Raw genomic sequence first — 21,717 nt, 5'->3', positions numbered from 1 at the left:
TGATCGTGGGGCCTATGTGGCGGCGACAACCTGCTTGCTAGGGCTGCTGAGGTATTTCAGGGTGAAGAAGCCACCGTAACATTGAAGAAAGCCATCTGCATGGGATGATTGGGCAGACTAATGTTGCTGCTGTTTTGAGGACTGTATTTTAGACCATCTGAGAAGTGCAAGCAGGCAGCCTCAGGTAGGGAACAGAGGAGCAAGAAAAGACTTAGGAATGCAAGAATGAACTCGAGGATGGGTGGAAGTGCTATTGGTTTAACTGGGACCAAACAGGGATAAAACTTTGCTCAAGTAAAAGAATGTAGCCCTACATGAGCTCAGAAATACAAGGATCATGTGGAGAGAGTAGACATAGCTCATCATTGCACAAGTAGATCATAATTTAATTCCTAAAAGATCCAAATCTCTAGAAATTATTTAGGCCCATGAACTTGAGAATTCATGGCCGGAAAAAAGATTCTGGGTATTTAGATAATGCAGATTCTCTATCTAATGTGATGCTTTTCAGTAAGAAGAAAAACTTGGGCAAACTGTCTCTCCCCTTAGCCTGAGAGTTATATTCCTTACAGTTACTTTTTCTGAAAGTAGTATACAGTAACTAACATTAAAATGAAGACTTGAATCCATGATGATCTGGAATGAATGTTTTAAGGAAACAAAGAATATCCCCTGAGTAGATTTATCACATAAAAGACCATATAGACTAACTATAATCCTAAATTGAAGCTCTTCAGCCAAACTGAGATGCCCATTGTCTTATGAATAGTTTCAGTGAAGGAAACTAAATTAGTATTTGGCTTGTGGAAAACCTATAAATTTAAATGTGTTTTATTTATTTATTTATTTTGGGTACTGGGGATCAAACTTGGGACCTTGCACTTGTGAAGCAGGCAGCAGAACCACTGAGCTAAATCTCCAGCCCTTTAAAAGTGTTTTAAATTAAGAGACTTCTAAGAAAAGGGGTCAGGTTTTTAAGCCTGGGGTTATTGTAAGTCATAAAAACCACCATTAAAAGTCATTACTAGGGGCTAGGGGTGTAGCTCAGTGGTACAGCACTTGGCTAGCATAGGTGAGGCCCTAGAATTGATCCCCAGGACTGCCAAAAAAGTAATTATGTATCAACATACACAAAAATAATTATAGCACCTAGTACTATGATCTCTTTTATATCAGACTTTTCTTTTTTTTTTTTGGTACCAAGGATCAAACTTGGGACCTTGCGCTTGTGAGGCAGGCGGTGGAACAACTGAGCTAAATCCCCAGCCTTATATCAGATTTTTTTGACTAAGAGGAATAAACACTACAGCTACTCTAGAAGCTCCTGAGTCATGAATTCCTAGCCTTTGCGACCCAGGAGGTAGGACAAATGCTGAGGAAGGAGCGGGGAGAGGCTCCCAGTTAAGTCATCATTTATGTCTAGAATACGGAGGCAGTTTTATTGTACCTTACCAGGCACTTGTGGGAAACCTTGCCTCCTCTGGGAGACCAGGTGCTGAGGCTGTGTTGGAGAAAATGGTTACAGGAGAATGATGGAAAGCACCGTTGCTCTCAAAAACAAAGGGACAGAACACAGTTTTGCAAGGTAAAAAACTGCTTTGTTTAACTGATTCCTGTATAGCTAGGCTTTGAAGCTTATTATCTTTCCTACATCCACTTTAGCTCCTGCTTGAATAAACTCAACTCAAAGTAATTTGCTAATATTAATTTTTCATTCTTTCAGTGCCTACTAAGTGCTTGGTGCAGTGTTCAGTAAGGGAGTCACTGTTAGGTAACAAAATAGAAGACAGCTTCATCAAAGGATCACACCAAATGGATACAGAATCATAAACTAAGCTAAGTGCTCTCAGGGATGACACCATTGTGTGTAAAATGGGAATTTAGAATGGGAATGTATAGTTATGGGACAGATAAGGTTTCTCCAGAGGTAGCAAGGGGTTAACTAAGGGCTGGGTTGGAAGTTGGGAAGTCCACACTGAAGAAATAACACACACAGAGGCCCTGGGTTGATAATTAGGGATTTGTGCCATAAATCTGGAAGACGCATTTCTGAACACCATAATCTCCAATGTTGAAATCCTGAAAGATTAAAACCCTTAATGTCTAATATTCTAAAGTATCAAAAATCCCTAAATATATGGTTCTGTAAAAGTAATTTTACAAGTCTTTAAAAGACATTCATTTACATTTTTAAAAGGCATCTCTTGGGGTTCTCTAGAGGAACAGATTCCATATAAAATAAATGTATGAGTATACAAGGGATTTATGAGGCGGGCTTACAGGATCAGAATCAGAAAAGTCCCATGGCTGTCTGCCAAATCAGAGATGAAAGAATCCAAGATGGTTGTCTGAGCACTGAGGCTCTAGTAGCCATCGAAGTTTGAAGCTCTAGAAGCTCACTGCAGAGTCACTGATGTGAATCTATGTTGGAAAGCCAAACTGTCTGTTTCAGAAGGCTGACGAATCTGAGCTGGAAGCCTGAAGGAAATGGAGACCAACATCAAGGCAATGGTGAAGACTGGAGCTCTCCAAAGAAAAAGGGGAACACTTCCTTTTTATTTCCCTTTTTATACTGTCCAAGCTACAAGCCTATTGGTTGGTGCTACCCAAGTGGGTCTTCCTCCCTCAGTTTGCTGGCCTACATGTTAGTCATCCACGGACACACATCCAGAACTTACTAATCTGCTAGGTAGTTCTTACTCAAGCCAGGCTGACGTGTCACAAATAATGATCACATCATCTATTCGAGAAACATAAAAATACTATAGAACATGTTACTGGCCACTTTACACAATCAAATAGGAAATAATACTACACATATTTTGGAAGCATAAACACTCAAGTATGCTAACAGTTGCATGGATATAACAGTTATGAAATGATGAATATATTCATAAACAAGTAGGCCAAAAAGTGAAATGCATAAATGCATATTACTATGGTTTGTCATTGTGTGTACCTAGCTATATAACTACAGTAATCTGAAATGCCACAACGGATAACCTAAATCTTTTGACAAGATTGATCAAAACTGTAATGAGTCACCATTGCATATGCAGTCACTCAAAGAGGAAAGACCTTGACAAAATTTATCTTTCACAAATGCAGGTGTACAAAAATGACATCTTTTCATTTACTGAGAAAGTTTCAAAATGTTTACATGTACACACAATGCTTATATACTAAGTCAATATTGTGATAATGCATTTTCAGAGTAAAATTTGCAAAACCTCCATAAAACAAATTAGAACTTTCTAAAAGTCTTTTACAACTTGTACCTCCCAGTATTGTAAATGATGAGAAAATGAAATATGTAGCACAGTGTAAACAATAATGCTGACAATTTAAGTAGTGGGAAAAAACTGAAAAAAGAAAAAAATACTCAGAACAAAACAAAAAAACCCTAAAAAATTTAACCTATGAAAAAAGTGAATACACTGTTTAAAAGGGAATAAAGGAACAAATTAAAGACAACTTATTTATAAAGCATTAGTTATATTTGAAGTCTCACATGACAAAAATAGCGACTCTTTTTCTTTTAGGGTATGGATCTCTTCAGAGTGTACATTTACATTCATTTTGTACTTTGTACTATTCTTTTAGAATCTGTTATTTGGTATACACCATTATTTGGTACAACCATTGCCCATTAAATTTTCCTATCTAGTGTACCATGCATCTGTGTTGTTTTAGTATGTGGAAATCAATTCTTCATGCACTCATATATAGACAACAAATTTGGCAAAACCTGTACTGGTGATCAAATAGAAGCACTGTTCCATAAGTGTCTTCTTTCCCTACCATGCACATAATTATTTTTGAACCAGTCAGTTATTCCACTGGCTTATTCAGGCAAAGGTAGCTTTAATTCTTTAAAACTCCTAGAATTTCATCAGCTGGAAGGAATATTAACACAAATGAACTATGCATTTTTAAACTACAATTTTCATTGCCATATAGCATGGCCAATCCCTTCTCTGGAATTCAATTTTCTATCCCTCTTCTATGGCTTTTTTTTAATGTCCCCATGGTAATTTCAATTTGAGGGATTTTGGCTTTCAGGATTTCAACATTTGAGATTTTAATCTTTCAGGATTGTGATTTTTTTCAGGGTTTTAGACTTTAGGGATTTTGTGGCACTTGGAATTGTCTTTGGAGTTTATGATTGGCACGGAGAAGGTGCAAGCCCTATTGTAGACACTGAAAGAAGCCTTGTGGAGGCAGAAGAAAAGGGAGTGACAGGGGAGTGACCTAAAATGGAAGGGTGGGCATGGTAATGATTTTGAAGCTTTTGGGACGCCACTGACAGATTTTAATCAGGGATTTACCATAATCAGACCTGCATGTTGAAAATATCATTTCACCTATGGTTTGGAGAATATATTTGAGCAGAGCAAAAGTGGATGGTGAGAAACCATTTAGACGTTGGTGTGGTAGAGAAATGAGGCTCCATTTTATGGGAGTGGTATGCTTGATTACCCATTTGCTCCACTTGCTCCATCCTGTTCCAGGGCCTGGGAAGCTAAACTGTATGAAATGCAGAAACAGGATCCAGTGCTCTATGCCTTCTGATTGAGTTTGGCCAATGGAAAGTCCCTGAAAAGAGACTGGAATTTGAAGAAGAAAGGTATCCGTGTATTTATTTTCCCAGTTCCTTTCCTCCGGGATTTCTGCACATGACTTTCTCTCATGCTGAGGATGGGATCAAGGACATCACACATTGTAGGTAAGTGTACTGCCACTGATTCATACTCCCAGCCCTACATGATTCTCTTTCCAGATTCTAGTAACTGCTTCCCCTCCCCTGGTCCTTTTAGTGCCTGGGGTTGTTGACAGCTTCCTTCCTATTACCAATGGTTTTCATATTTTCTAATTGGTGTGATTTCTCTGAACTCACCCTTTTGTAAATAATCCCTCTTCCAATTCTTCTAATTTGAGTGTGTTATATGTTTCTTACTGGTGCCTTCATTGATGTAGGAGGAGGCAAGATATTAAGAGGAATGAACAAATTAGAGATGTAGTTAGGAGGTTCAATTAGCAGAGTGGGTGATCATAAAAAGCATTGCTTATAGACATAAAAATATTACAGTAATAGTATTCTTATTTTATGACTAACAAAATAGATGCCATGGACTATTAGCTGAGAATAATAATATTTGTGTTCATTGTCATTTACAAGAATTGTGATTTTCAAAAGCAGTAAGATTCCAATAGCAGAAGGGAGACGACAGTGATGGAAAAGTTCTATTTGGGAGTTCCACTTTAACTTTCCCTTTACTTGCTTCCAAATTTGCCTGCCAGTCTGTAAATCTGTTGGAGAATATCTTAGCAGGAAATCTAGTCATACAACTATATAGGCAAAGACTTTCTCCAATTATCTTACCTGTTTTTCGAACTCATATTTCCTGATAATGTCCCTGGGCTTTGCTCCTAAACCTTTTCCAATCCTGGGGAAATACAAGCAAATCTGTAGAAAGGTCAATTATGATCTGCGCAATTCATGAATGTGTGATGTTCACATTGCTTTTCACTGGACTGCACCGAAAACATACCAGAGTGGTAAAGAAAACTTCAGCATTTTAAATTCCTGAAGGAGATGCCTCCATTTTCTTAGATAAGCTAACTGCTTAATGATGATATAGCCTTTGCCCCTGCTTGATTTCTGTAGGGAATAAGACTGGCTTGTCATTATACTATTAATTTAAAAATGCTCATTTACTTGAAAACTTGAATCTTTCCAGAATTAGCTTCCATTTCTTTGAATTAGCCTTTAGCTTCTGTAATAGTTTCCTATTGCTGCTGTAACAAATTACAGGTTTAGTGTTTTAAAACAACACTCCTCCCTTACAGTTCTGGAGGTCAGAAGTTCTGAAATGAGTTAGCAAAAACTATTCCCTTTGAGGTTTGAGGAAACAATTTGTTTCCCCCGTTTCTTTCCCTTTCTACCTTCTAGAGGCCACTTGCATTCTTGACTCGCAGCCCCTTTCTCCATCTTCAAAGCCGGCAGCATAGCATGTTTCTTTCTTTCTGTTTCTATCTCTCATTGTCCTTCTATCCTCACACTGCCCATTGCCCTTATAAAGACACTTGCTGTTCCATTGGGCCCACTCAGATGATCTAGGATTATCTCCCATCTCAAGATTCTCAACTTCATCACATCTTCAAAGTCCCCTTTGCCAGATAATGTAACATAGTCACAGGTTCCTGGGATTAGGACATGGACATTTTGGGAGGAGGGATTATTCTGCCAACACAGCTATCTTTTCCAAGTATATATCTTTCTCAAATTCATCGCCTTTATCTTTGTTGCTTAAGTATTCTACTACTACCTCATCACACATCAAAATCTCCCTCCAACTCAATGGCAATTGGACAAATATTTTCTGAGTGTAGTGATAGACTCAGATGTAATGATGAAGGAGCCACAGCTTATATATTCATTCCCTCTGAAGTCTCCCCTCTATGCTTATACTTGGTGGGGAGCCCCAAAGAGGTGAATTGAGCTTTGGGCTTTTAATACCATGTTTCCCCCAGAATAAGACCTAGCTGGAAAATAATCAGCCTTGCAAATTAGAGATACAAAAATACCAGCCCCCATCAGCCACCAAGCAAGAGAACAGTGGTGGCAGGTAAGGCAAGGACAGGTTGATGGGGGATGGCATTTTGATGTCTGGTTTTTCAAGGCTGATTATTTTCTAGCTAGGTCTTGTTTTCAGGGAGAGAGTGTAACTATTTGGGACTTTGTGGGGAACACTCATTTTCAAGTTCTTTCTATGTTAATAACTTCCCACCTAAAAATAACATTTTCAGCATTCTTGTGGACTTTTTCTGTATCCTTTCCACATCTGCTTACTTGTGGAAGCTGATATAAGAAGCACTACTCCAGTAACATTTTAAATATTACAAAAATAATCAAAGAGAGATTCACCAAAGACAGTGGTTTTTTTCCCCATTAACTTTATTGGTACATTTTAGGTATAAAATACAGTTACATTCATCATTGGGATCTTGTACCATTACATGAGTCTCTTGGTTCTTATTTTTTTCCCCTTCCCTTGCCCTCCCTTCATCCCCTCCACCCTTCCCTATTTGCAAAGACCTTGTTTCCATTTTTTTCCTCTTCTCATATTTTTTCCTTTCCCTTTTTTCCCTTCCTCTACCCCTCCCAATTCCCCTGCTCTTTTAGACCTTTTCTTCCTGTTACACAATATCAGTTATACATTTTTAAAATTACAATATTAAGATCTAGGAGACATCATCACAGATTTTACAGAATTTAAAAGGATATAGAAAGCATATTACAAAAATCTTTTTTGAAATAAATTTGACAACTTCTAAGAAGTAATTTAGAAGACAAATTAATGAAACTAACTCTGGAAGAAATATAAAATTTGAATAGCACCTATTAAAGAAAGTATATTCCTAGCTTGAAAACCTACCTATATGACAACAGCAGGCTCATAAACATTTTAACTGATAAATTATATCAAACATTTAAAGCAGAAAAAAGAAGGAACACTTCTCCCCTCATTTTAGAAAATCAACATGGTGATAATCCTAAAACTGGATAAAGATAATAGAAGAAAAAAGTATGAACATAGATAGAAATTTGTTTAACAAAACAGACTATTGGAAGTCAGATCTGGCAGTATGTAGAAAGTGGTTTTATTACAGGGATGGCAGTTTTGGTTCAGCACTGGAAGATCCACCCCCAAAAGTCATCATTTTAACAGAGGAAAGGAAAAAGCCATATGATCCTGTCACTAGTTGGAGAGAAAGTATTGGACTAAATTCTACAGCTGTTCATGGTAAAAGCTATCAGGAGACTAGAAGTAGAACAGAATCTTCTCAACAGATCAAAGACATGTACTCCGTACTTCCAGCGAGAACGTCTTATATAAATGGAGAAGCTACAATGCTTTCTCCTTAAGGTGGGGAACAAGGGCAGATATGCTTACTCTTTATCTGTCCATTAAACTTTTAAACCTAGTCCCCACCAAAATAGTCTGGCAATAAAATGACACAACTAGGATAGGATTGGCACAGCAGAAGCAAAATCTTTATATGTAGATGAAATGATCATCTACAGAGAAAATACTAAGAAATCTCTAGGAGCCCCTAGAACTTGTACTTGAATTTAGCAGGATTAGAAAACACAAGGTATATATAAAAATTCAGGTCTGTGTATACTTGCTATAAATGAAGAACTGGATATTGAAATTTAAAAGTTATGTAGGAGTACAAAGGACCCAGAAAAGCCAAAAACAAAAGCAAAAACAGTGTTGGAAGACGTTTACCACCCAATTTTAAGACTTCTTCTAAAGCTACAGTAATCAAGGCAGTGTTGGTGTAAGGAAAGACATATAGATCATTGGAATAAAACAGAGAATCTAGAAATAGAACCACACATATATGGTCCACTGAGTTTTGAAAGATTATTTAACATTAGCATTTTATAGAATATAAACTCGATTCAAGAGCCAAGGAAGAGATAGTGTCTTCAGCAAATGGCACTAGAACACCTGGTATCTGTATATAAAAAATTAACCTCAACTGTTTTTTTCATACATGATAATAACTTGAAGGGATCTATGAACCTAGATAAGAAAGCCTTAAAGTATAAAACTTTAAGAAGAAATTATAAGGGAAAATATTTATGAATTCAGGGTAGGCAAGAACTACCTAGGATACAAAAAACATGATGTATAAAAGAAAAAAAATTGATAACTGAGATTCCATCAAAATTTAGAACTTTAAATGACATCATTAAAATGAAAAGTAGTCCTTCAACAGACCATATTTACAATGCATATAACCTATGAGCAGAATATATAAAGAATTCTTAGAGCTCATTAATAGACAACCCAATTAAAATGTAGACATAAGAAGATGATAAATAGCCAGTATAGCACAAGGAATGGTGTGCAACTCTAGAATCAGAAAAATACTAATCAGTACAATAATAAGATTGAATTATACATTCATTAGGGAGATGAAGTCAAAAGTTTTAAAAGCCTTGTCATGACTTTTTCTTTTTGTTGGATTCTCCCCCTTTGCATTTAATTTGTCACGCCCAATGGATTCATTCTGCTGGGTTTCCTGGGGTTGTGATCCTCCTTGTCTTTTCCTAGGGTATTGTCTAACATTTTTTGGAGTGCTGGTTTAGTATTCATGAAGTTCCTGAGGTGTTCTTTGTCATGAAAGTATCTTATTTCTCCATCAATTTTGAAAGATAGTTTTGCAGGGTACATCAATCTGGGTTGGAGGCTGTTTTTCTTTAGGGCTTGAAATACCTCACTCCAAGCTCTTCTTGCCTTGAGGGTTTGCATTGAGAAGTCTGCTGTGATTCTGATGGGCTTTCCTTTGTATGTGATTTGTTTCTTTTCTCTCACTGCTTGTAGAATTTTATTCTTCTGTTGGACTTCTGGAATCCTAACTATTATATGCCTATGTGTAGATTTTTTTTGATCAAGGCTAGCTGGAGCCCTATATGCCTCACCTATCTGTATGCCAAGTTCTTTTCCCCTCCTTGGGAAGTTTTCTGCCATCACCTCTGTGAAGAGGTTTTTTATGTCATCTGCACTCTCTCCTCTTTCCTCACTGACTCCAATCAGTCTTATGTTATTCTTCTTTGCATTGTCTAGCAGCTGCTGGATTGATTTTTCCTGTTCCCTCACAATTTTAAAGCAATTTTTCTTTTCCTCCTCACCAATTGCAATCTTATCTTCTATATCTGAAATTCTATCCTCATATTGGTTCATTCTGCTGAGCAGACTTTCGATGGAGTTTTTAATCTCTTGGAAATCTGTTTGTATCTGTTTTATGGATTCCATTTGTTTCCTATATTGGGATTCCATCATGTTCCTCAGATCCTCTATTTTTTTTATCTGTGTCCTCTCTAGATTTATTAATCATGTCTTGCACCATGAGCAAAATCTTTGCTGTTATCTGAGTAATTATTTCTGATTTCATTTTTCCCAGATCCTCTTTTGTTGCCAGTTCAGAAAGTCCAGGTGGTTGAGTATCAGAGTGTTCCATCATGTTTCCCTTTGGGGTTGCTGTAGGTGATCTGGAAGTCTGTTTTTGAGGCTTGTTTATGTGTCTTCTCATTTCCATGGCGGGGGGGTGCTTCTGGTGCTCACGAGGCTCACCTTCTCTGCCCTAGGAGCTTGGGATGGCAGCAGGGGAGCTCCCTTCCGGGTGCTGAGACCGGCTGAGCTTCACTGCCCTAGGAGTCTGGGATGACCAAAGACATTGTCAAGAAGACCTTTGCAATAACAGAGGGACACAAGGAAGGAATATTTCTGGGTGATTTTCTTATATTTTTTTGTACTTACCAAGTGAACATGTAGTTGTCTAATTAAATACAAATACAAGATCAAAGGGTAAAATATTTCCAGTTTCCAGGTTTTAAATTCCATAATAACAACAACAATAATAATAAACACCAGGTTTTGCATAGACCCAGAAAACAAACGTGCATTACAATTGAAGCAATAGTTTGAAATTAGGGTTGAATACCTAATTTGTGAATTCCAATCTAAAATGAAAACATAGGTTCCTGTTTCAAAAACTATTAAAAATTCCAAGATTGTAACAGTAGAGTGGGTATAAAATGAAGTGTAGTCATCTTCTAAGCACAGGGTGTTATGCAGCTGCACAGGTCATCTTCCCATCAAGCTAGCTCTGTCTGTACTTGTTATACTGTTTTGTTTACAATGGCCTTTATATCACATTGGGCAAGAATCTGAGAACTAGAACGTAGTTTTGCGAATTTCAGTGATGAGAAACAAACTTTACACGTGTTAAGAAGAATCACCTTTGGCACTTGTTTGTGTTTTCTTTTCCTTTGTACACTTTTGACAATAATTACTAGTTTGACCATGTCTATCTGACAGCAAAATACACTTCAAAATGTATAACATTTACTCAGTTACTAGGATCTTTTCCCAGAGCTAGGTGCTTCATTTCATGCAACAAACAAGTGGAAGCTCAACCTTCAATGAGTAGGTGACTCAGTGTGTCAACTCCAGAATCCCTGGACCTACAAAGTCTGCCATCAGCATATTGGAATGTTTTACCAAAATGACAAACAACACGAGTCTGGCCATTGAGTCTGGCCACTGAGTTAGTGATTAAAATATGGGTCCAATACTACTGAAGTTTCTTTCTGGTCCTGTGTTTAAATTAATTTGAATAACTTATTTCATCCTGCTGTGAAAGAAAGAAACTAAATTCTTCAAAGTCCCAATCCAGGGAAATACCAAGGGAAGTCAACACTTAGACAGCCCCAGATAAAATATGCTCTAAAAATGTAAATCTCCTCTTCTTTAATCCTAGCTCCTGTTCAGTTAAGGAGTCATCTCTCCCTAGAAGTCTTTTTCTTAATCTTATTTTATTTTCTATTAAATTTATTTTTAAATGAGGTATAAAAATTGTAAATATTTACAGGTACTATGTGATGCTTCAATACATATGTACATTGTCTAATGTTTAAATCAGGATGAACACATCTATTTCCTCAAACATTCATCATTTCTTTATGGTAAAAATATTCAGAATTCTTTCTTCTAGCTTTTAAAATATCCATAATACATTATTGTTGACTCTAGTTACCCTACTATGCAATAGTACACAAGAAGTCTTTTTTCTTTGGATCTCTTTCCTGGCCCAGTCCATCTGTGTTTCTGTAGCAACCTGCATACACATTTCTCATAGCTTTTCCTACATTGTGATAGAATTCTATTTGGGTGTGTTCTTCTTACCAGAGACAGAAATGTGCTGCCCAGATTTCCCTTCAGGAGAGAACTTGCTGCCCAGCTACATGAAGGGCAGTCAACTCCTTCAGGGCCTGACTCTACGGCAGTGAAGCCCCTTGTCTTAGTTCCCTCACTGGAAGCCCACAGTCAATGACTGTTCCAGATGGAATGTCTGGCCTCAGCATGCACAGCCAGATCGGGGACAAACTGAATGGACAATTCTTGCCCCAGATCTCTCTGCAGGGTTGGGAGAGACTCTGTCAGACTTGGGTTGTAGTTCAATTTCTCTTTTAGCCCAATCCTACCCCTCCACATTCCTTTCACAGATGTTGATTCCTAATAATCACCATGTACTTCAAATTCCATCTCGCTGTCTGCTTTTGGAGAATCCAGCTTTCAACATAGAGTCTAAATTCCTTGTCTTATTTGCCTTAGTAGTCGTGACCCTTAGCGTGTTACTAAGACCACAGCCCACACCCAATAAATGCTGGTTGAACTCAAAAGCTTATTATGCACTTAAAAATGCAATACTGTTTTTGATTTTCTTCCTGTCACAGAGAGTTATATGAGGAAAATCATTGTGAAGCTTTTAACATTGTTAAACAGACAACCAATAAAGAAAAATGTAATAAAGTGGTGCCAAAATATCTTTAAACAAATTATTCAGCCAATATTATCTTTATGTGTTATCTGTATAATTTTAACATGATAACATCAATGTTTTAATATAGTGTCACACTTTACCAGTTTATTTATATACTGTTAAAGCAGAGCCTTTGTTTAAGCCCTGGGAAAATGTTTATTGTTGGCAGAAATGAGGGCGATCCCCAAAGTGCTTTTTAATATGAAGAATCCAGCACAAATTCTTAGTTATGAGTTTTCCTTATGATACATTTTTGTTTGTTTGTTTTTGAATGAGATACTTTAGTATAGAAATCAGGTTGGGGGGGAAGAATACAATGAAGAGAAGAAATAAATAGGTTGCTAGCAATATTGAGAGGCTAAAAATGGTACGATAGCTGCTAAATCAGTTCCCACTGAAATTAGGATCAGCAAGACAATGGAAAAAATCAAAAGACAATCAAGGAACAGTCTCACAAGCACCCCGTTGAAGACATCTCCCCCTCAAAACACATGAAATTTTCTGTTCAGTAGTCTAACATCATGCCAAGTACATATGCTTTGATTTTCAATTAATAGGCAATAAATAAATCTAATTGCAATGGTTTTGCATTCAAAAGATGCCAGAACTCAAGGAAAAGGAGCATTTAAGTGCAAAAGGCCGAGAAGAGACAAATTGAGATAAGACTAAGGATCTGATCTAGTGGCTATCTATTCATAAAAACAAGTTTATCAATTTGTAAAATAATGTCTGTCTTTGAGAATTATGGAGTCTATGGCCATACCACTCTGAACACGCCCTATCTCGTCTGACCTCAGAGGCTAAGCAGGGTCTGTCCTGGTTAGTACTTGAATGGGAGAATTATGGTGCTCTTGATAAAAGTAAATATTGTAATCTTCAAATTCTTTGCAAGTGTTTATTCAAAACAGTGTTCCAGTCAAAGGTATAGAGACTAAAATGATTGGTGGTTTCCAAGTTGAAGGTAGGGAAGGATAGGGTGAATTGGTGGAGTACAGGGAATGTTCAGGAGGTAAAACTATTCTGTATGATAAAGTAATGGTGGATATGTGACATTATGCATTTGGCAAAACCTGTAGATTGTACAACACTAGGAGTGAGCCCCAGTGTGAATCATGGACTTTAGTAAATAATAATATACCAATATTGATGCATCAATTGTAACACATATTCCATACTAATGCAATATGTTAATAGGGGAAATGGGAGGGTGGAGAGGGAATATGTAGGAACCCTCTGTACTGTCTGTTCAATTTCTTGTAAATCTAAACCTGTTCTAAAATTAAAATCTATTCATTAAAAAACAAATCCTATTTCTGTCTATGTTAACACTGCTGGAATTGAGATAAACAGGTTTGATTTTTGTCTGCCTTGAGCTCTTACTTCTATACTTCTGCTGGTACCCATTCTCCTGTTCCTAGCTCATTAAATGGGTAAAGGGATCCAGGCCTGGCCTCTTTTCTCTAGTCCCAGGAATTAGCCCAGACCTCATGAATCAAAGCAGTGAGATTCAGAGACCTTCCCTGGGAGTTTTGCAAGAGGGATCATTTTTCCATCACTAGTCTGACTTCAGTTCCATTTTCCAACACCTGATGGTTGACTTCAAGAATGAAGCAGAGAAGCAGGAACGATGGGCTGAAAGAGGGTGTCCAAAGTCCTGGAACCCAGTTACCTGAGTCAATGTACCTATGTTCATTGTTTAGTTCCGTGGCCCAATACAAGCCTCTTTCTGTTTAAGCTTGTTTGAACTGTCTTTATCTATTGTAAACAACAACCAAAACACCCACAAAATTTTGGAGTTTTTCCCTTATTTTGAGCAAGTAACCACTTATTGGGCATTTACCATGTTCCAGGCACATGTTCCATAGTTTGATATGATTTTCAAGGGAAATGTATGAAGGCAATTACTCTATATGTGACAAAACGGAGGCGGCAGAAAGATTAGGGAACATGCTCAACATTGCACACTAATAAGACACAGAAGACTCTATTTAAAGCCCACGCTTGTATCCAATATGAAAACTATGTACAACCTCCCTTTGTTGTCTACTGAAGCATAGTTTACCCTGGGCCACCTTTATTGGAACCACTGTTAAACCCACAAGATTTGTTTTCAATTTTGATTCAAATCTCCAGTCTAAATTTACTATCAGTTTCAACTGTCTGAAATTGGTGATATTCACCAATTTTTGATCTACAGAAACAGGGATTTTATTTAGCTAGTAGCAATGTGTGTGTTATCTAACAACTTCAGTCTCAGTTTCCTAACTTATTAAATGGTGATGTGACTGTTGTGGCCTAAGCAGAAACTGAGATAAACATTTGGTCAAGAGGATCTTAGATGAGAATTTAGGTGCAATTATTTTATTTTGCAGAAAGTGAGGGAGTAGGAGAAGGGAGACAGGGAAAGGAGAAAGTCCCAAGGATGATGTGGATGTGGATATTACTACTGAGGGCAACTGAGGCTCCATCCTGCTGGAGATATTCTGAGGGACTATGTAGAACATGAATCTTGCGAAGATTCTACTTGTCAGCCAAGGGAGCTGGGGTACTTACCAACTCCATCACTCATTGGAAAGAGATGTTCTTTGGCATTTCTAGCTCACACCTCTTGCAAGCCAGGAAGGTTCCTGAAACAAGAGAATGTCCCAGGCAAATAAATAAGGAAGCAAGGCCTGTATTAGAGTTTTCTGGAGGTAGCCTCTGGGGTGGGGCATAGGATATGAATAGAGCACTGACAGTTGACTGCGCATAGGGTGTTACCACTGACTTTATGGATTTTTGGAAAGGATTAAATACATACAGAATATATAGCTGCTAACACAGCCAATTGATTCAGTTGGAAAGTAAAGGGTCAGATTAAATAAAATGACTCTGATGTCTCATAGACCTGGAAACTCGGGGATTTTATTTCTAGGTGTTTTATCTGCACAAATAAGCAAATCTACTCTGTAAATATCTGACCTCCCTTTGTTCTACACATATGAGATCATACTGAGTATTGCTTTGCAATTTGGTACTTTAAAAAATTATCTTTGACTGTTTCTTGGTAAACTTATATGGCTCATTCTTTTAAATGCCTGCATGCTATCCACAATATTTCATTGTATGCAAATTGCTATTTCCTCACATCCTTGGCTATACTGCTTAGGTTTTTTAGATGCTATTTTGAGAAGACAGCAAATTTAGAGTTTCAAAATTATGTAATGAGTTTTTGCTTCCTTTGAATTTCAATAATAAATAATAATAATAATAATAGGTAGAATAAGTCATTTGTTGATTCAGTCAACCAATATTTTTTTTAGGTACAAAGGGCTGAGGATTAGAGGCCAGCAATGACATCATTAAAGTTTATAAATCCAGTCCCTACTTCAGTGGAAAATGGCAGTGTACAATGAGAGAGGATAGCTTTTGCTAATGGTGCTCTACCCAGATCCTCTTAGCCTGTACCACCTCAGAGCAACAATGGTCTGAAATTCTTCTCTAACCTCTAGGGCTTACTTTGCCATTCATGAACAGGCCAGAAGTGCAGGGAAATGAATGCTCCCCTGGGAGTATTGCTCAGCCAATAAATGATAGGAATCAGTATATAAATAAAAGAAGTGCACAAACCAGTGTATAAATAAAAACATCAATCTGTAAAACTCCAGCTCCTGGCCCCTTCTGAGGAATAATACTGAAGTGTGTATGTGCTCCATTGGCTCTCAGAGTTCCTCAGTGGACCTGAATTCAAGTTGTCCACTGTGAAAACAGGTGATTTTGTTGGTTCCTTTCTCTTTTCTCTCTCACTTCCCCATTCTGCTACCTCTGCTACTGGGTGTATCATTCACCTTCCAAATAAAGAATTTGAATTCTAGTCCTTGTCTTAGGGCCTACTTCTGAAGGAGCCCAAATACAGTGAGACCTCTGTCTAACATACATTTTACTCTGATGAATTGTCCTGTAATAATCTTTACTCCTGCATTAGTTTTCATAACACTTGCAATTTACAATCTACCAAACAATAGTCAGTAGAGTCAAATTCTAATAAGTAGTGGAGATTTTAGTCTCAAATGGTTAAAGGAACCTTTGTGGAACAGTCACAATGCTATTTATTCTCTTATAGCTTCAAAATAACTATTTCTTACTTGAATGTTGTGCATTCTCTCTCTAGCATCCTAGATGTGACAGATACATACACCCTTTGTCATCGGGAATTTAAAACAAGCAACAATTGGCACAGGCATCCTACATTTTAAATCTACCATCTCTGGCCTTGTTTGACTACTGAGTTAAAATGACCCAGTGTTCTCTTTCCTTTTGCCTTGTTTTGCCCTAGTAATACAAGTGCGAATATTTAGGGTGCAGTGAATTCTCTAAACTTAAACCATCCAATAAGCAGTCAGCGACCAAGCTGAAAAGATTTCTTTGTTCCCAGTGGACAGATTAAGCAAGGAATTCCATAAAGCTACGGTCCTGTGAACTGTGAGGTTACAATACACACTGAATTAATTTGTTTCAACAAAACTTTGTAGGTTCCAACATTATGTGATGACTTAGATCTAGCCCTTTCTACAGCAAAATAATTTCATTTGGAAGCTGGCATGCATGTTAGAATTTTTCTTTTAGATTTTAATTATTTAAATTTCTATTCCAAATTAGAACTTTTATTTTAGATTTTTATTTATTTATTTATTTTTGTACCCAGGATCAAACTCAGGTCCTTGTGCTTGTGAGGCAGGTCCTGGGCAACTGAGCTAAATCCCTGGCCCTATTTTAGATTTTAATTACTTAAATTTCTACTCCCTTGAGGCAGAGGAAGGACCAGAAATAAAGGGCACATTTCAGAAATTGAATTCTTTGGGCTAAAGACATCATACTACAGCAATACATGTATACGAATGTTTGTAGCAGCAGAATTCATAATAGCTAAATTCTGGAAACAATCTATATATCCACCAACAAATGAAAATGTAATATCTATACACAATGAAATACTACTTGGCTATAAAGAAGGATAAATTCTAGACCTTTGTAGGAAAATGGATGCATCTGGAAAATATAACACTGAGTGAAATAAATCAGACACACAAGCTTAAATACCATATGATGTCTCTCATGAGTAAGGCAAAGTAAAAACAAAGAGAATAATAAAGGATGGATAGAAGGATACAAGGAGATAGATCTTTTGCAAATAGGAAGAGATCCAGGAAAGTGAGGGAAAAAGGGAAAGGGGGAGGGGAAGGGGAAGTAAGTAGAATTACATGTAGAGGAACCTAATAACCTCAATGAATGTAAGCATTTATGTCATAAACATGATGTAAGATTAATAATATCAACAAGAATGAAAATAGGAAAGAGGATTTAGAGGCCAAGGAAGGTGGGTAGGAGGGGATTATAAAAAGAAACAAGCTGAATAATGCACATGTACCCACTTCTCATGAAGAATGTAAGCATCATGTACTGCAAACATGTACTAATAAAAAATACAATAACCAAAAAGAAATAGTGTGGATGGAAAGAATGTCTATAATTTCAGAGGCAAATAGAGACCTGAACTACTGTTGGCATAGCACTTACAGGGTCAATTTTTATTTGTAAATGAAAAATAAATAAAAAAGGGAGAGCTTCTCAGGGAAATGCTGGAGGAAGGTGCTTTGGAGCAGATTATGCACTTAATAAAGCCTAAAACTACTGATAGCCCATGAAAGTCTGCAAAGTGGTTTGATTCTTGTGCAGGGTGGAAGGTCAGGGTCATGGGGACAGCCTAAGGACAACAGAATGAGTAATTTTGCATGCTACACACCTTATGGTGAGCGCCTAGGTACAGAGGGCATAAGCCAACTGTAGTTAAATCTCTTTTTCTTGGCTCTGAAAGGAAGCAAGATGCCTTCAAGGACAGAGCAAACAGGAGAATGAGAAGCATCTTTTGTGACCCTCTGGGTCTGCTTCTTTTTCCATGCCTGCAGTTTCCTCCTCATCTGGCTCTCCCCCTGTAGCATCAAATACCACCAGGCTGCCTCAAGGAGAGGAGATCAAAGAGATTTCGATCTGCAGAAATTTCTGTGTGTTAAATCCTGGAAGCCTTTCATGCAGATGTTGTCTGGAAGCTCCGTCTTTGAAACCCTTTCTGCTAAAGGTTTGGGAATAAATATGGTTTTCTTGGCACTAGACAGAGCTCATGTGGGACATGAAAACTGACACAGCAATTCCTTCTCTGTCCTATTTTCTTGTAAAGTCAGTGACAGTCTCCACATCTGATTCAGCATCCAAGAATTATACTTGCTTTAAGAAAACAGAGGATGGTTATTTACTATGTTCCAGTTAAAAATGTAAAGACATAACTTCTAAAGAAAATGATAAGTTTCTGGAGAGTACATTTTCTTTACCTGCTTGGCATGAACCAAAAATAACAACTTCTTTCATTGAAATGATTTGGTCATATTTCCATTCCTGGTTCCGTTTGACTTTCATGCTGCTTTATTTATTCTTTCTTTATATTCTGAATGTTTTGTGCCTTGTACTTCTCTTAGTAGCTTCTACTTGCCTTTATTTTTACTATAGTATTACCTTTTTGGACTTAATAGGCAGTAACATAAATTGCAACATTGGTGCCTCAAACAAAAAAATTTCATAAATAACTGTCCCTCACCAAATAAACAGATTTCTACACACAAATATTTTTCATATCTCTTGAACCTCTTCTACCCCTTCCCTGTACCCTTTTATCATGAAAACCACCCTCACATATATATTCTTATTCATGTGGTTCAAAAGTCAAATAGGTGCACATGTTTATATAGTGAAGTTTCCACTCAATTCTTATTCTCAGCCACAGTTCCCCTATGGCCATGTTACTGGTTTTAGTGTGTGCATATGTTTCTAGAGATATTCTGTGCATGTATAAGTTATGTATACACAACCATATACATAAACACACACACTCACACACAGACACACACATACACACATACACACACACACATACACACATACATATGGGCATCTGTTTCCTTCTCCCATTTTCACAAAAATGGTAACATATCATACATACCATTCTGAAGCTTGCTTTATTTCCATTGAAAAAAATGTGAAATATTCCCATATTAATGCATGGAAAGTCCTTCCATTTTTAATGGATTTATAGAATTCCATTGCATAGATGTGTCATGGTTTATTTAACCAGCCCCTTATTGAAGAAAAATTAGGATATTTCTATTCTTTTCTATTACACACAGTGCTGAAAAGCATAACTGGATATGTTTCATTTTCCCCCTAGCAAATATATCTCTAGGATACATTCTTAGCAGTAGAATTGCTAGGTTAAAGAGCATATATACTTCTGTAATTTTGATAGATGTGGCCCAATTACCCTCCACAGCATTATACTCATTATACTCATTTCCTGGCGTTATGTTCCCTTCTGAACACCATCACTGTATCTGAGTCACACTTGTACATTTGCCTGGGTTCTACTCATCTATCACATCAGTGATGCTGTTCTTTTCGCCCAGCATCACACAAAGAATTTTGTCCTTATTTTGAATAACATTTTTAAAAAAGTAAATTGGAATCTAGAGGTTTGGGTGCAAGTCTCAGATATATTTCTCACATGCTTTTGTCATTGGGCAAATTACTCATCTACTCTGAGCTTGCTGTTTCTCATCTAAAAAATCGGAGAAGGCCCTTATCTCAAAGTTCTGTGTAATATAATTCATTGCATAAGAAGTACCGAAGACTGTCCTGGTGCTCAGTAAGAATCCTGGAATTGATGGTTCCTTCCCCTCTCTGTCCTATTCCTATCTTGGTTTCCTTATTTTTAAGATAAGTGTAAGTTTTCTGAGAGTGTGAAATAATAAACTATGAAAGTGTTTTGTAAACCATATGTGGTAGGCAGAATTGTAGAACGACTCCCAGTGGCTAATATTCCTGTATGACCCTAGTGTAAGAAGGACTTATAACTATGATGGGATATCCCTCCCATGATTATTTTGTGCTATATGGTAAATTTACTTTAGGAAAGGGAGATTATCTTCAGTGGGACTGATCTAATCCAGCAAGCCTGCTAGAAGCTAAGAGTTTTCTCTGGCTGGTCACAGAAGAAGGCAGAGTGGCAGCTAGCCCAGAAGAAAGCAAATATCCATGTGAGTTGCCTCTGGGCAGCCTCTAAAAGCTGAGCTTGGACCCTAGCCAAGAGTTAGCAGGAAAATGGGCATCTAAGTCCTACAACTGCAAATAAATGAATCCTGCAAACAACCAGTGAGTGTGGAAGTCTGCAAAGGCCTAGATGAGAACCACAACCATAGCTGACACCTTGATGTCAGTCTAGTGAGAGGCTGGACAGAAAAATACAAACATACCGTGCTCAGTCTCTAACTTCCAGAGTTGTGAGAGAATAAATGTGTGCTGTTTTAAAGCACTAAGTTTGTGGTAATTTGTGATGCAGCACTAGAAAGCCAATGCACCATATGAGTCCTGTATCTGTAAGATAAACCAATGATGAGATTGAATAGAGATCATGGCAGAGAAAAAGTATTATTTGCTGTCTTTTAACACAACACTAGCATGATTTAATTTGTGTTTCAGTTAACTTGATGCTTACCTTCTTTCTAGGAGCCAATTTCCCTAGCAGAAGAATATACATGGCACCTTATTCCTTTTCGGGCCTAGCATTTACTAAATGCACATTGCTTGATTCTAAGAATGGATTTTTTTCTTTTCTTTGTCTTAAAACAATTTTGATTTAATTTGAGAGTAACTTAACTACATTGTTTTGAACAACAAAGTCTGACTTAGACTGACGTGATTTTTGGTGTCTCATTCTCTTACTCAGAAATGGTTGAAGTATCCCTCTTTCAGCTGGAGGGTTCCTTGTTCTGATTTGTTTATTGTTCTTCACTGTTCACTCACTTTGCATTCATTTGGTGTGTTCTTAATGTCTTATAAAGATAACTGTTCATTCTAAGGAAGATGAACAGCTAGCTAGTCATGAGTTTTTTTAAAGAGAAAGCCATTAGGTGACTTGATTTTAACTGATATCAGTAATGTCCATAAGAACAAAATTATGAATCAGGAAAGCATGTAGAAGCTTAATTTGAAAGTTTATGAGGGATATAAGATGAGCTATTATACAGTAACAATTATGTGAGAAATAAAACTGATAGATCCTATAAATGTTTTAAGTGTGCTGGCTAAGACTTCTTAACTTATCGAATGATCGCCTTAGTCTGTTATTTTAAAACCTTGAAAATTAAAACAATTATTATTCATTAAAATGTATTTAATAAGAACAATATAATAATCAGGCATATTTTGTTTAATTTTTAAAATTGACATTTT

The 21,717-nt window shown here is 37.1% G+C and overlaps 1 long non-coding RNA gene across 2 annotated transcripts in view; it reads left to right on the top strand.

The window, feature by feature from the left end:
* The window catches only part of LOC147824333 (uncharacterized), a 98,169-nt gene that overhangs the window by 11,212 nt on the left and 65,240 nt on the right, over positions 1 to 21,717 (top strand). The window contains exons 2-3 of one of the 2 annotated variants that reach the window (XR_015442429.1): positions 4,512 to 4,726; positions 10,166 to 21,678. This is a non-coding gene — a long non-coding RNA (uncharacterized LOC147824333). Of the gene's footprint in view, positions 1 to 4,511; positions 4,727 to 10,165; positions 21,679 to 21,717 lie in introns of those variants that run through there. The other variant, XR_015442428.1, reaches the window with a different exon arrangement.

The sequence above is a fragment of the Heterocephalus glaber genome, unplaced genomic scaffold (assembly GCF_053883595.1).
Source record: "Heterocephalus glaber isolate CG9 unplaced genomic scaffold, H.glaber_assembly_v1.0 deba00001547, whole genome shotgun sequence".
NCBI classification, from domain to species: Eukaryota; Metazoa; Chordata; class Mammalia; order Rodentia; family Bathyergidae; genus Heterocephalus; species Heterocephalus glaber.
This window is presented reverse-complemented; position numbering and strand designations above follow the sequence as displayed.